Genomic DNA, 15,061 nt, shown 5'->3' on the forward strand with positions numbered 1-15,061 from the left:
CCTCTTCTGAGATTTTGAGGTCTGGGGCAAAATGAAGACTGCTCCCGAGTTATGAGTCCCTCCTAAATGCTAGCTTCTCATCAATACAAATATAAGCCTCACAGAAAACAAACTGGAGAAGATTTTATTCCCAGAAAAGTTGACAAGGAATTTTGAAGTTTGAGGCAGGTTCTAAAAGCTGTTGGACGCTGCTGCCCCTATCAGAGCCAAGACCCCGTGTGACATCATGATGTCTCCTTTGCTACTCCCTCCTAAGAACTTTCTTTAGCTTCCAGGAGGGGCTTATAAGGTCCTAGGCTGATGACATACTTAGAACCAGAGAGAAGCAGTAGCCATGACGGAGAAGGGATGTTCATTGTTTTCCTTTCATTTAATAACCGTTAATGAAGCATCTATGGAATGGATTAGATGCTGTGTTGGGCACTGTGCGTCTTAGCAGATGTGTAACACAAATTGTCGGTGTCAAAAAGCTGCAGTGAAATGTGGGAACCTTAAGAGTTACTTAGATGGATTTGGGATGGCAGAGGGAGTTGAGTTTTCTTTTTTTTTCTTTTTTAATTAATTAATTAATTAATTTTTAAAGATTGGCACCTAGGCTAACAACTGTTGCCAATCTTTTTTTTTTTTTCTGCTTTATCTAACCCCCCCCCCCGTACACAGTTGTATATCTTAGTTGCACGTCCTTCTAGTTTTGGGATGTGGGACGCCGCCTCAACGTGGCCTGACAACTGGTGCCATGTCTGCGCCCAGGAGCTGAACCCTGGGCTGCCGCAGCGGAGCACGCGAACTTAACCACTGGGCCACGGAGCCGGCCCCCTGAGTTTTCTTAATATATGTTTGCTGAATGAATAAATGAACGAAGAATAGGTCTATGATTGAGAATGAAGCTCGCTACAGTGGTCGAAGTTAAATCTTCATCTTAAATTCAATGCAAGTTAACTTTACTCAAACTTAAAACTGTACTCAAGTAAAGTTTTACTGAAACTAAAACTCACGAACTGCCCCACTCTGCCTGGGAGTAAGAGGATTCCCGGGATGCAGGATGGAAAAGAATTCCCAGGGAATACAGCACGAGTTGGTCACCCAACGTGAAACTTCAAAGAAAGGAGAACTAAGAAGAAGAAAAATTCCTGCACGGGAAATATCTGAATTAGGAAAACGGGAGGTTGTTGGGATATGAAGCCTGTATGAAGTAGTAGCCTTTCTGCTTTCGTGTTTTAGTACAGGCATATGAAGAAGTAGAAAAGAATGTATCCACGTAGAAAGAAACAGGGAAATTAGCAGGTTATGAGGAGTTCGGCACTGACAAGCAAAACAAGAGGTCTTCAGTTCTTAAAATATTCTCCAACAAACCCAGTTGTAAAGAAAACTGCGGCCATGGTTTCACTTCATCTCCACAGGGAACTGCAAAGAAATTCGTGGCTTTTAATCACTCGAAGTGAGGGTCTGAAACATTTTTCTGTTTTTCAGGAGCATTCACATACAGAAAAGTCCAAGTTAGAACAAACAGCGATTTGAGACAATTGATGCTTATTGGAAAGGTTCTATGTTCTACCTGGCTGTTGTATTTCTTTACTTTTTGCTGTAAAGTGTAGCCCTTTTAAAAGATGTGTGGATGTTAATATTTAGCGATTTGATTTTTAAGAAAGCAAAAATGCCTGCTATTTTAATAAAGAGCTTAACGTGCTAGAAAATCCTATGGTTGCGATGGAAGCACGCACGGCGATATGAGGACTCAATCCGGGGCTTCTGGGAAAGGTCTAGCTGGTCCGCGCCATGGAAAAGCTCAGCTTTGGCGCCATCTGGTGTCAGCTACCTAAGTTTCGGGTACAAAACCTAGGAAGAGAGGCACACTGCACACTTCAGCTCAGAAAGTGACAGGAAAGGCCTCTTTGATCACCAAAAACAATATTTTATTCATTTTGTACTGTGAATGGTTGTGCAAAAGAACGACTTAGACCCAGTTCTTTTATTCTCAAACTTTTGAGTCTGAGATTATGACTTTTGTAGCCATTTTTTCTCATCGGCAGATGAGCTCATTGTACTAATCTTGCAGATAGGAGTAAAGATGGGAAGCTTGGTACACAAAGTGCCTCCCACATTGCCTGGCACACAGCAGGTGCTCAATAAATGGGAGTAGCTGAGCTAGTAGCAATGGCTGTTGACATTATTGACGGGCAGGGGCGGGTGAACCTGGGGAAGCTGGCCACAGGCTGCAATTCAGATTGTATTAGAACTTTGGTGCTGTTAGGAATTTCCTGAGAGAAGATGATGCAGCGGTGCACTAAGAGCAGCGCAAGAATCTGAAAGTGCAGCGGGATCCTGGTTTCTTCAATGGCAGCAAAGCACAAGATCAAATTCCCCGGTAAGATTTTCCCCTGACACTTAAACAAGGCCCTTCGGTCCAGCCTCACCTTTGACCAGTTTTCAGAGACATCAGAAAGAGGAGACGGCTCTGCCTGAGGCCAGCAAACAGGAAAGGTAGCAATAATAACAGAAGAATTGAGTGAAGAGAGAAAATGACGGTCAGATCTCTTCTCAGCATCTTGGGCCCTCCCCGGGTAATCAATGGGCTGGACTGGATCATCTTTAAGGCCCCATGTCGGTCTAACGTTTTGAATCCTAGGGGTTCCTAACCACGGATACAAAACATGAAGCTATGCTGGTGACAAAATGAAGCAACTGGAGTTATCACTCATTGCTGAATGTAAACTGGGACAGTAACTCTGGAATCTGGCAATTTCTTAGCAAACGAAACATGCATCTACCGTATGACCCAGCAATTGTGCACTTGAGCATTTATCTCAGAGCAATGAAAACTAGTGCTCACACCCAAACCTGTGGGTAAATGTTCATAGCAGCTCTGCTCACCATAGCGAAAAATGGAAAACTCAAATGTCCTTCAGCAGGTGAAAAGTTAGACATTTGTATAATGGAGTACTGCTCAGAAATAGAAATAAACTAGCTATTGACATACACAACAATTTGGATAGAGCTCATGGGCATTATGCTGAGTGGGAAAAAAAAGCCAGTCTCAAAAGGTTCTGTGCTGCATCATCCTATTTATAGAACATTGCTGAAATGACAGGTTAATAGAGAAGGCGACCGGGGGATAGAGAAGGGGTGGGGGGGTACAAGTGTAAAGTGGGGTAAGAGGGAGTTCCTCAGTGGCTAGGGGGCAGTTCTGTACCTTGATTGTGATGGCTCTGTGAATGTATACATTAGATGAAATTGCATCAAACTACACACACACATGCAAATGAATGCAGGTAAAAACAGTGAAATCTGAATAAGGTCTGTGGTCTAGCTAACAGCATCATATCAATGTCAATTTCCTGGGTTTGACAGTACCTTATAGCTCTGTAAGATGCCACCACTGGGGGAAGCTGGGCGAAGGGCACGTGAGACTCTACATTTTTGCGATTTCCTCTGAATCTATAATGATTTCAAAATTAAAAAAATTAAACTATATAGAATGGTTGTATTCATCACTCTCTTAAAAAAAAAGAAATTAAAAAGGAAATAAGCTGGCAGCCTTGCTAAGGGCTGTTGGCAGCTAGAGCAGGTGGGGGGAGACTCCACCTGCCAATAACCCTGCAAAGCCACTTTTACATGCAGAACTGACACCTCCAGACTTGGCTGCTTTATGAGCCGTGCCTGATCGACAGCCCTGTGGGGACACAGTGTGGTGGCTTTGAATACCACAGCCTCTGGTTTAGGTTTTCTTTCTCTAGCCCTGGCAGAGGGGAACCTATAATAAAAACCCTGAATAGTCAGGCTTGAAAGACCAGAAACCAGAAAGTGGTCCTCAGGAATTCTCCAGAGAGGGCAGCAGGTCCCCCCTGGCCATCCCTTTTCTGGATACTCAGTAAAGTTGTGCTGTCTCCCTGGGGTTGTGGATCTGAAGCAAAGTCTTTTGTTTTAATTTCATTGCATTGTGGCAAGAACGCTTAGTGTGAGCTCTACCCTTTTAAGAAACTTCAGTGTCAAATACAGTATTGTGGACTCTGGGTACGGTGTTGGACAGCAGATCCCTAGAGCTTATTCATCTTGCTTGACTGAAAGTTTGCCCCTGTTGATTAGTAACTGCCCGCGTCCACCTCCTCCCAGCCCCTGGTGACCACCATTCCACTCTGATTTTCTGAATTTGACTATTTTAGGTATCTCATAGAAGTGAACTCAGGCTCTGTTTGTCTTTCTGTGCCTGGCTTATTTCACTTAGCATAATGTCCTCCAGGGTCATCCATGTTGTCACACATTACAGAATTTCCTTCTTTTTAAAGGCTGGATAGTATTCCATTGTATGTATATGCCACATTTTCTTCATCCGTTCATCCACTGATGGACATTTAACTTGTTTCCACATCTTAGGTATAGTGAATAGCACTGCAATGAACGTGGGAGTGCTAATATTCTTCGAGATCCTGATTTCAACTCTTTTGGATAAATACCCAGGACTGGGATTGCTGGATCATATGGTAGTTCTAGTTTTAACTTTTTGAGGAACCTCCATAGTGGTTCCATAGTGACGGCACCATTTTGCATTCCCACCAGCAGTGTGCAAGGGCTCCAATTTCTTTACACCCCCATCACCACTGGTTGTTTTTTGTTTTTTTGGTAATAGCCATCCTAAAAGGTGTGAGGTGAAGCAAATTCTTAAAGCTACCACACTTTGAACTCAGGAAAGACTTGGAGATAGTTTTCTCCAGGACAAGGCAAGGAACCATGGATTTGTTTCAAATTTTCAAGGAGAGGGAAATCTTAGAGAAGATTTCTTAAGGGAGCAGGTGCTTGGGTTTGGCAGATGTGCCCCACTGAGGCCAAACCTGAGTGCGCCAAGAGGGCTGGGAGCCCATGGTGATGGAGTTGGGGGGTGGGTGTTCCCAGGGAGCACACAGGACTCTTCCTGCCCCGGACACTCTCCATCCCTGGCTTCTGTCTTTGAATCAGACACAGACGCTCCAGAGAAAACCCACTCAACCATCTGCCCAAATGAAGGGCTCAGGAATGAGGAGAGCTGTCAAGAATACATCTGGAAAGAGTTTCACTGGTTGCACTAACAGGAACCTGGATTCTGAGCAAAGACCAAAAGGCAGGCCTGATTCTTGGCAAAACTAGAAAGCAAAGTTTGCTTGTGACCCCTCCTCTGTTTCCCTGTCTGGGTTGATCTTCTTTTCCCTACAAGGGCCCATGGGCCTCCCACAGCTCCTGGGGGACAGGAAGCCCCACGCTGTCCCTTGAGTTCCGGGCCTCCCTTCTCATCTTTCCATCCTGTTTGAATCCCCACATGCCTGTAGCCCTCATGCTGCTGATTCTCTTTTGTTTGTTTTGATCCTTTTCTTCCTTGAAAATCATCTTTATCAAATGGCCTCATATAATGGCAAGGTCTCATTCACTCACTCCAGATTAATGCACCTGTGGAGAAATGCTACCAAGATAAACAGAAATTAAGACAATACCCTGCCAGTAGGTTATGCCATGTGTCATTGTGCACTTTGGTCCTTGCTGGAGGAAAATAGAACATGATGATGCTGAGATGTCCTTTGGCTTGCCATTGCAGAATAGGCCTGCTGCTTCTCGGTGGCAAGATTCTCATCCCCAAAAGCATGAAGCCAGAAAAGCTGGGGAAGCACCTCGGGTGAAGGCTCCATCTGAAGAGGATAAACTTTAACAGAATTTGGTTTGCTCTACACTAAAGCAGCGTCTCAGAAGCATCCTACAAGGTTGCTTCTTTCATTGATAAACAAAAGAAGCCCATGTGTCTGGGGGGTCCGGGTGAAGCCATATTTGTCAGAAATGGTTGAGCCTGAGGGCCAGTCCCATAGCTGAATAGTTAAGTTCGCATGTTCTGCTTCGGCGGCCCAGGGTTTTGCAGGTTTGGGTCCTGGGCATGGACATGGCACCGCTCATCAGACCATGGTGAGGTGGCATCCCACAGAGCACAACCAGAGGCCCTCGCAACTAGAATATACAACTATGTACTGGGGGGCTTTGGGGAGAAGAAGAAGAAAAAAGAAACAAACAAAAGATTGGCAACGTATGTTAGCTCAGGTGCCAATCTTTAAAATAAAAAAGAAATGGCTGCACTTGTTTGTGGCTTAGAGAAGAAGACAATTCCGGGAGTTCCTCAGTCAGATAATGTCGTCCACTCTAGAATCATTGTCATCTCTTCTAATATTCTAAAGCTGGGCATAGAGAAATTAGAAGCTCAGTGTGCAGTTGCATGAAACTCTCAGTCCTTCCCAGCACAGCCAGCTCCAGCTTTTCGCAAAACCATCATGCTTATGCTAAGACCGTCAAACAAGCTTCCTATTTTATGAGCCCCATTTGGAAACTTCAAGTGCTATTAATGTTTTTGAAATGATGAAAGTTTCTTTTCCAAGCATGTTTTTGATTGAAAGAATAATCTCAGTACCTTGTAAATCGATGAGGTTGTTGATTTCATCAGAACTGGAATCTAGAATTGCTACCTTTCCCATGAATTTGGGAAGCAGCGAGAGCTTTTGTTTCACCAGACTCAAAAAGGGCAACGCAAAGTTTCTGCTGTCAAGAAGCTCAAGTTCTCCTCAGAGATAGGAAGAAAAAAAACCAAGCAATAAAACATGATTTTGGAATTCAAACATGCCATGTATGGCAGTGCAGGCTGCACACAGACTCCATTCACACTCTAGTCCAAAGGAATAGTGGTCCCTGGTTGTGAACTGTCCAGCCTATGCAACCGTATGTGGCGGCCCCGCACAACTTAGATAATTAAAAATGCTCTGAGGAAAATAAAACAGTGGCTGGTCACTGGGGTGGACACCAGTGTTACAAATTGAATAGGCAGGAAAAAAACCTTTCTAAGAAGATGTCATTTGAAGTAAAGAAGAAGTGAGTTGTGCTAAGATGTGTAGGAAGAGCATTCCAGGCAGAGGAAACAGCTGATGCAAAGATGCTGTGGTAGCTGAAAAATGGCCCCTCAAAGATGTCCACGTCCTAGTCTGTGGAGCCTATGAATTAAGTTACCTTATGTGGTGAAAGGGACTTTGCAGTTGTGATTAAATTAATAGCCTTGAGATGAGATTATCCTGGGTCATCTGGGCAGGCCATGTACAATCACAAATGTCCTTATAAGAGGAAGGCAAGAGGGTCAGAGTTGTTAGTAAGAAATGTGATGATGACAGCAGAGATTGGAGTGATACAAGGAAGGGGCCATGAGCCAAGGAATACAGGCAGCCTTTAGAATGTGGAAAAGGCAAGGAAACAGGTTCTCCTCTAAGAGTGTCCAGAAGGAACCAACTCTGCTCACACCTTGAATTTAGCCCAGTGAGACCCACTTAAGACTTCTGACCTCCAGAACTTTAAGATAATAAATCTGTGTTGTTTTAAGCCACCAAGTTCACGGTAACTTGTTACAGCAACAATGAGAAACGAATACAGTTGCTAAGGCAGAAAAAAGAGGAGCAGGGAAGCAGGATCAGGCTAGGACCGGAAGATGAGATTAGAGAGGGCACCAGGGGCTACGTCCTGGTGGGCTGCACTAAAAATTCTGGATTTTACTCTGAAGGTGCTGGGAAAGCCATGGGGAGTTTTAAGTAAGGGATTAGCATGTTCTGGCTTATGTTTCTAAAAGATCTTGCTGGTTGCTCTTAGAGGTGGATGAATGGGGACAAAGAGTGGAAAGCTGAAAGCAGTGAGCAAGTCATGACACAGTCCAGCCACGAGCCAGGGTGGTTTGAAGAGAAGCAGACTGAGTTGGGATGTGTTTTGAAGTGTCAAATGAAGACAGAAAACCACCAGAGCAGTCGGAAACAAAGCTGAATTTATTGCTTGCCAGGCGAAAAAGACAAGTCAAAGGGCCTGCCTGTGCAGAAATGGAAAGAACTAGGTTAAGGGCAGCAATGAGAAAGTACAACAAAGAAAAGGCAAGATTCTGAGAACAGGTGTCTAGTTGGCTCATGAGAAGGATTGTAACTCTTCTTTTCAATTGACCATTATGCTAATTTTTGACACAAAAGCGTAGGCACAGTTTTCAAAGAGATTGGGGTAGGTTCTATGGTTCTGGTAGGTTCATTGCCAGTGGGAATGCTCAAGGCTTGGAGAGATTTCTCTTTCATGAGAGGCAGTCAAAAGTATTTTCTAGTGGATTAGATGTGGGAGGTGAGGAAAAGAAAGAAATCAAAGCTAATTCTTAGGGTTTTGGCCTAAGGAACTGGGAGGATGGTGAGGCCACTTTACTGTCACAGAGTACAGAGGAGGAGCAGATTTGGTGGGAGAATTGAGTTCTGTTTGGACTTTTGAAGTTGAGATGTCCATTATACATACAAGTGGAAATGTCAAGTAAGCATTTGGATATTTGAGTCTGAACTTTAGAGGAGAGGACCGGGCTGGAGATGTGAATTTACAAGTCACCTAAATAAACATGGAGTTTTAAGAAATCAACTCTATCGTGGTATAGTTTACATAAAATTACATGTACCCATTTTAAGCGCATAGTCCTGACAAATGCATGCCCCCAGGCAACCACCACTAAAATCAAGCTCTAAAACAACTCAGTCACCCCCAAAAAGTTCTCTCTCAATCCTTTGCAGTCAACCTTCCCCTCATCTGGCCCCAGGAAACGACTGATCTGCTTTCTATCATGATAGATTACTTTTGCCTCTCTGGAATTTCTAGAAATGGAATCATGCGGTACGACCTCTTTTCTATCTGACTTCTTTTGCTCAGATAACGTTTTTGAGATTCATCCGTGTTGTTGCACGTATCGTTAGTTTATTCACCTTTATTGTTGAGCAATATTCTATTGTACGGATATACCATAATTTGTTTACCCATTCATCTGTTGAGGGATATTTGGATTAATCCCAGTTTTCAGCTATTACGAATAAAGCTATGATGAACATTCATGTGTAAGTCTTTGTGTGGACATACTTTTTTCACTTATCTTGGGTAAATACCCAAAAGTGAGATTATTGGGGCCACGTAGTGACTTTCTAAGAAACTGCCAAACTGTTCCCACGTGGTTGCACCATTTTACATTTCCACCAGCAAGGCATGAAAGTTCCAGTTACTCCACATTCTCATCAACACTTCGTGTTGTCCGTCTTTTTAAAATTTAGCCATTCTGGTAGGTGTATAGTGGGTATCTCATTGTGGTCGTAAGTTCATTTTCCTAATGACTAGTGATGTTGAACCACTGAGGAATATAGAAAGAGATACCCCCTATCAAAGGTAGCTTTGATGTCTAAGAGATCAAAGGTAGCTAAGCAAAGATGAAATAACTATTCACTCCATGAAAAACAAAAACTTGTATAGGAGAGATGTAATTACAGCTCACTACTTGGGACATCAAAGAACAATATTTCTATCATCATAGAAATGCAAACTCTGAAGTTGGACTGAACCCTAAATGGTGACACAACTATCTGGGAGGGTGCGGAGGAGGGATGAGGATATGGATGTAGCGTCATCAATTCTGTTGCCTTACGGTAACAGTAGGTCCGTGGATAGAGCCCATGCGGGGTATCTCGTAGCAGGATTCGCTTGAGGCAGAGAGACCCTAACTGATTTGAAGTTCTCCAAAGGCAATTACCCCCAGTTTCTGCATGCCCCATCATTTATCATTAGCTGCTGTGTTTCAATTAAGGAGTCTCGTTAGCCTGCTGGTTTGTATCCATCGTGGGGCCCTAGGAACAGTTCTGGCAGCTTGAAAGGCAGACTCGATTTTAAACAAAGTCTCCCACAGCTCTTCTCTTTTGAGGGAGTTTTGGTTTTTGTTAGTGCCGGATGTCAGAGTGAATAACATCCAATTTCAATCCAAAGGCAGACTCGGCTCTCTGGGTTTGAAAGACATATGCCACGTGTAGGCAGAGGAGCTCTGAAAAGACGCGGGCTGCAATTTGATTTTCAGAGAGAACATTTGCCTTTATCTACCTTGCTTTCTGGGCAGACACCATTTTACTTTCCGGCTGGGGGCGATGCAGAGTGAGTCTGAGAGCCTTCTGCAGAGGTCAGGGGGCTGACGCCTGTCAAGGGGAAACGTGAAACAGTCCATTCCCCCTTCCGTTCTTCTCCAGCTTGTAACTATACTTGGATCATATGTACACTTGCTTATGCATCCATTTCCTCAGGTCCCCATCTCTTTCCAGTCATGTGAATTGCATATCAGGGCATGGGGAAGAGCTATCTAAAAATAAACCATCAAGGACCTACTCTTCACCCGGCGCTAGAACATTCTTTTCCTCGGTGAGGTCTGGTCAAGCTCTGCCTCTCACTGCCATGTCCTCTTGCTTATTTCTCTTAAAAATAATAGCAAAAATTAATATGTATGGGGCACTTACTTCCCTACTATGTGTCAGGTTCTGTAATAAGTGGTTTATATCCATCATCTCATCTAATTTTTATGGCTATCCACTAAGGAGGATTCTTACAGATGAAGGATTCAAAGATCAGAAACGCTAAGTAATTTGCTCACCTGGTTTTTCAGCCTCCAAAGCCGAGCTCTTAGCCTCCAGGACATATCGCTTTCCAATTCTGCCTCTAGTCACCGAAGTGTAGACTTGTGCACTCTTTTGATTCTCCTCACCTTTGCCCTAGGAGAATTCAAGACGTGAAGTCAAACAGCCAGGGCTACTTGAAGAGTGAGGGAGATGGGCCTCTGTTCCTTGTTTCCACCAGCAGGTGGCATAGTCACCCCAGTAGAACTTCCCACGGAGCCATTTGAATGTCTTCCTTCCATTTCTGAGGAGACACCTTCAGCCCAACTGGACCGTCAAACCATTCCTTTCTTTCCGGTTGGGTTTGCCTTATCTTGTTCAGTGAAGACAATCGACGAGGACAAATGGTGTGGAGTTATAGAGGTCCTTACTTCTTCAGATCATACCTACCATGTTAACTACCATAATTTGGAGATAATTTAAAATCCTAGACACCCAGTGTTCTTCAAACCACATTGTTCAGAGCACCACTTAATGAGGAAATCCAACTGTAAAACAAAGTCAACCTTCCTTTACACAGCTTCAAGGTCACGGTCATGGCCAGCCCTACGACCCTCCAGTGATTTTAGAGAACTGTAACTTCTGCAGCCGCCATGCAGGGTTGAATTCAAATCCTGGCTCTACCTCTATCATCTTGAGCTCTTGACCTCTCTGTGCCTGGATTGCCTCCGCTGTCAAGGTTATAGTACCTTCTCCAGCGGGTTGTGGCAATAACTACCTGAGGCTAATACAATAAAAGCATCTGAGAAGGCCCTGGCACGTGGTAATACTCAATAAGTGTTAGCTCTTATTAAGCACCGCTCTGCCAAATTCCAAGGACTCCCACCATGATAGAAAAGGATCTTTTGGTAAGTAGAGTTTGGTTAGCTCTTTTGAGGTGTTTACATACTTTGCTGGACTTGCTTCCATTTCCTCCGTATAGTAGCCAGTTTCTATTTCAAAAGATGATAATGTTCTTATAAAGTCATTTGGAAATTGTCCAAGAGAGGCATATTTAAACAAAATTTGCCTTATGCAGAGGTGGTCAGAACAGGGTCACTTGCCTTGAATCATACTGGCCTTCCTCTCAACCTACGCCAACCACCCAGGGATGCCCACGTTCGTCTCATCTCTCTGGGATGCTTTCCCTCCAAGCAAGTTCTGGCAAGAAATGGTGCTGCCCATTGAGACTTTTCCTGGGAGGGTCAGTCACTGTGCCCAGGCACTGTGCTGGATGGAGCTGGCATTACGGGGCCTGAAGAGGGAACTCGTGCTGCCTCTGCCCAATGCCAGACTCCAAGCAGGCACAGCCCATCAGGCTCCAAGGTTAATGCCCAAATGCCGGTCAGTGTTTGACTCTCCATATAAGATTAGATTAAACATTTGGGTTCATAAAAGCCTAGGATTGCCGGCTGCATCTAGCAAGGGCTTAATTGGCTGCGAGTTGAGAGTGCCCAGCCCACTGAGATTTATGCACAATCCTAAGAGCTCGACAACACCAACAAGAAGGTTCAGATCAGCCTAGCTTTTAGCAAGGAATTTCCCACTGCCCACACACTGCCTCGGTAAGTTTCCATTGCAAATTCTTTATTTTTTGAGGAATTAAGTAATGAAGCTCTCTATTTTCCTTTTCCAGAAAATTATAAAAGGAATGATTTTTGTGGCATAATACCTAGCCCTTCGTTTCTTCCTCCCACCCTCCCTCCCTCCTTCCCTCCCTCTCTTTCTTTTTCCTCTTCTTCTTCTTTTTTTTTTCAGTAGTATTTCCTTACTCATTCCTTCAGTAATTGCCTTTGGATGAAATTTTGGAAGTTTTTTTATGGGAGTTTCATGGTAAATGTAGATAAGTGTATCTTTTTTCTATTCTTGATATAAAAATGAAAGACTTTGCTGCCTTCTGCAGGCTCAGGTGATGCTAATGATCCACCATGTTTCGAGAAGACAGAACTTTGGATCTGGGGATCAAGTGGGTGTTACTTTCCTCATAGTGTCCAGATTGCCCTTGTTATGAATTACACACACTGTGACAGGCACAGCTGGAATAAGGGAATTATTATGTGTCCAAAGAAAGGGCAGAACTAATTGACGTGCATGAGCTCACCCATGGTCTCGGTCTCATTTCTTTTGCCCAGTTGAGCTCACCAGCCACAGGCTATATAAACAGGGAGTTATTGGAACGTGTGACCTCTGCTAGGACAGAGAGGGTGCTGGGTGCTAAGCTGGGTGACTTGGGTTTCTAGTCCCCAAGTTGCACGTGGCCAACATGCAAACCTTGTGACCTTGGGTCAGTGATTGAAGCTCTGTGGGCTACAGTCACTCCACCTGGCAAGTGAATAGTCCAGCCTAAATAATCTCTTGGGGCCTATCCTGGTTTTCGAGCATGAATTATTTATTGAAAATGCCCCAAAATATAGGACTATATATATTAGGTCAAACTATATGAAGTTGCCAGTATTTGACCATTTTTAACTTATATAAAGAGCAATTTAATATGGTTTAATGGAACATTAATAATAGTTGCCTTCACATTACTGAAGTAAACACCAATTATGGTATTCTCTCTATAGGAGGGAGAAGTATGTATACCAAATATGGTCAAGGTCTACCAGCTAAACAGTTACTCTAGATATCAGAGATGTAAATTTATTTGAATATGTTTTAGCATAATGTCCACCAATGAAACTGCTTTCACACACTGTGGTTTGCTTTTTTGTGTGCTCCTGGAACAGACAATGGACTGCTCAGTCATGTCTCATGCAACAGAGTTCAAAAAGCGAATCCCCCTTGGACTTGACTTTTTCAGCCTGGCCAGGGGTCAGCACTTGGGGACTTAACCCCCTTAGGACCTTTTCGGCTCTGTGATTAAGCCTCTCCTGATCTGCCTAGCAGGGGCCTTTGTCCACGTTAGAAGAGCTAAGAATCAGCGGTATTAGCGCCAACAGGTCGGTGAATGCTACCACACCCGCACCTTCAAACAAACCCAAATGACTCCAGTGGAATTGGGCACTGACGTCCCTCATCTCAGCGAGATTTTTTTGCAGAGATTCTGGAGGGGCTTTGGGAGGCCCAGGAGGCCCCTGAAAGTGAATGTAGAGCTTCGTATGTGCATATGTACACTTTTCAAGGGATCTGTGAACTCTTCCTCTCCCCTCCCCTGAAAATAAGTTAAGAATCACTGTTCCCATAGTTTCCAGTCGAATTCCACAGGACGCGGAGAGAAACACTCATTCATCCACCAAACATTTAGTAAAGGCCACTATGTCCCAACCACGACGTTGGGCCCTGGGATTCAAAGACAAATAAAACAGTCTCAGCCCACCATCAGCTCAGGCTCTCGTGTAATGATGATTCTAATGACTGACGCTCTCTGAACATCAGTTTCCTTGTCTCTAGAGTGGAGGTAATAACCCCAATGTCATAGCGTGGTTCTGAGCATCACATGAATGAGCACACAAGAAACAGGTAATTGAAAACAAGCAAGCAAACATGGCAGTTTGCAGAAGAAGCATAGACAAGGGGTCTCCAACCCAGACTGGGAAGCCAGGGAAAGGCTGGGGGGTGAGTTTTCTGAAACTACAAGAGCATACCACTTTCTTGTGCATGTGAGTCAGGAAACATTCAGCTCCTTTGTCCTGGAGAAATTGTATTTCCTTCTTCTTCCGCGGGACAACACAGGCAAAGTCATTCAGAAGACCAGGGTTACTTCAGTGCTCCCTCCCTTCTCCTTTGGGACCCAATTCCCTCCCCCTCAATATTTAAAGTGCCCCATCCTCATTCTGGCTGTGGACTCTCAGCCTTCCCTTGAGGCACCCAATCCCAGATGGGCTTGCTAAGCATCGAAACATACCTCTCCATGTCCCCATTCCTCAGAGCCCTGAAGGAAGGGGACTAATGACTGAGCACTTCTTATGAGTCAGGCACTGACCTGGGTTTTCCACAGGTGGTGAAAAGCTAACCAGCTGCTTTGATGAAAACATTCGCAGAAGGATGTTGGCAGTGAGTGTGGCCTGTCCTATTGCCCATCCCCTATCACACTGGGACCTTTACCTCCTCCACTCAGAGGAGCCACTGGTGAACTCCAAGCACAGCTCACAAAGGAGACACATGGGAGGTGGGGTGGGGAGAGAAGCTCAAGTCACTTAGGAGCTTGTAGCGCCACCCCCTCTCTGGGGGAGCCCAGATCCAAGGCAGGGCCTCATGAGGCCCAGTGCATACTGGAGTTGCTTCAAAGAAGTGCTATCCAACAAGTGAAAGTAGCTAGAATAATTCCAATATTGACAGGATCTCAGAAAGAACCCTACAAGGGATCTGAGTCTCTACCTGGAAGAGGTTCGTTCTTCCCCTTCTTGGTTTCTTCCTCCTCCACAGTTGTTCAGGACACGCCCCCACACCAGCTTCCCTCAATGCCCATCCCTGTGACTTTCCTCTGCCCCATTACCAGCCCTTTATTTTGTAAACTTAGATCTTCTGGTTCTTTTCCAGTTGTCTCTATGTTCTACCCATTTTCCAATTTGGCTTCACAAAAGGAAACTGAAATCTCTCTGGAGGGTGAGCAGGGGGACAGATAAGCTGGCAAAATCACAATTTGCTTCATCGGATGATGAGGT

The 15,061-nt window shown here is 44.4% G+C and overlaps 1 protein-coding gene across 2 annotated transcripts in view; it reads left to right on the forward strand.

Moving 5' to 3' along the window:
• Positions 1-15,061, forward strand: part of KCNE2 (potassium voltage-gated channel subfamily E regulatory subunit 2) — a 65,398-nt gene that overhangs the window by 47,408 nt on the left and 2,929 nt on the right. Inside the window, exon 1 of one of the 2 annotated variants that reach the window (XM_008516991.2) lies at positions 11,885-12,019. The exons of the other annotated variant lie outside the window; for it this stretch is intronic. The gene's annotated coding sequence lies outside the window, so the exon portion shown is untranslated. Of the gene's footprint in view, positions 1-11,884; positions 12,020-15,061 lie in introns of those variants that run through there. 2 annotated transcript variants of the gene reach the window in all.

The sequence above is a fragment of the Equus przewalskii genome, chromosome 27 (assembly GCF_037783145.1).
Source record: "Equus przewalskii isolate Varuska chromosome 27, EquPr2, whole genome shotgun sequence".
Taxonomy (NCBI): Eukaryota; Metazoa; Chordata; class Mammalia; order Perissodactyla; family Equidae; genus Equus; species Equus przewalskii.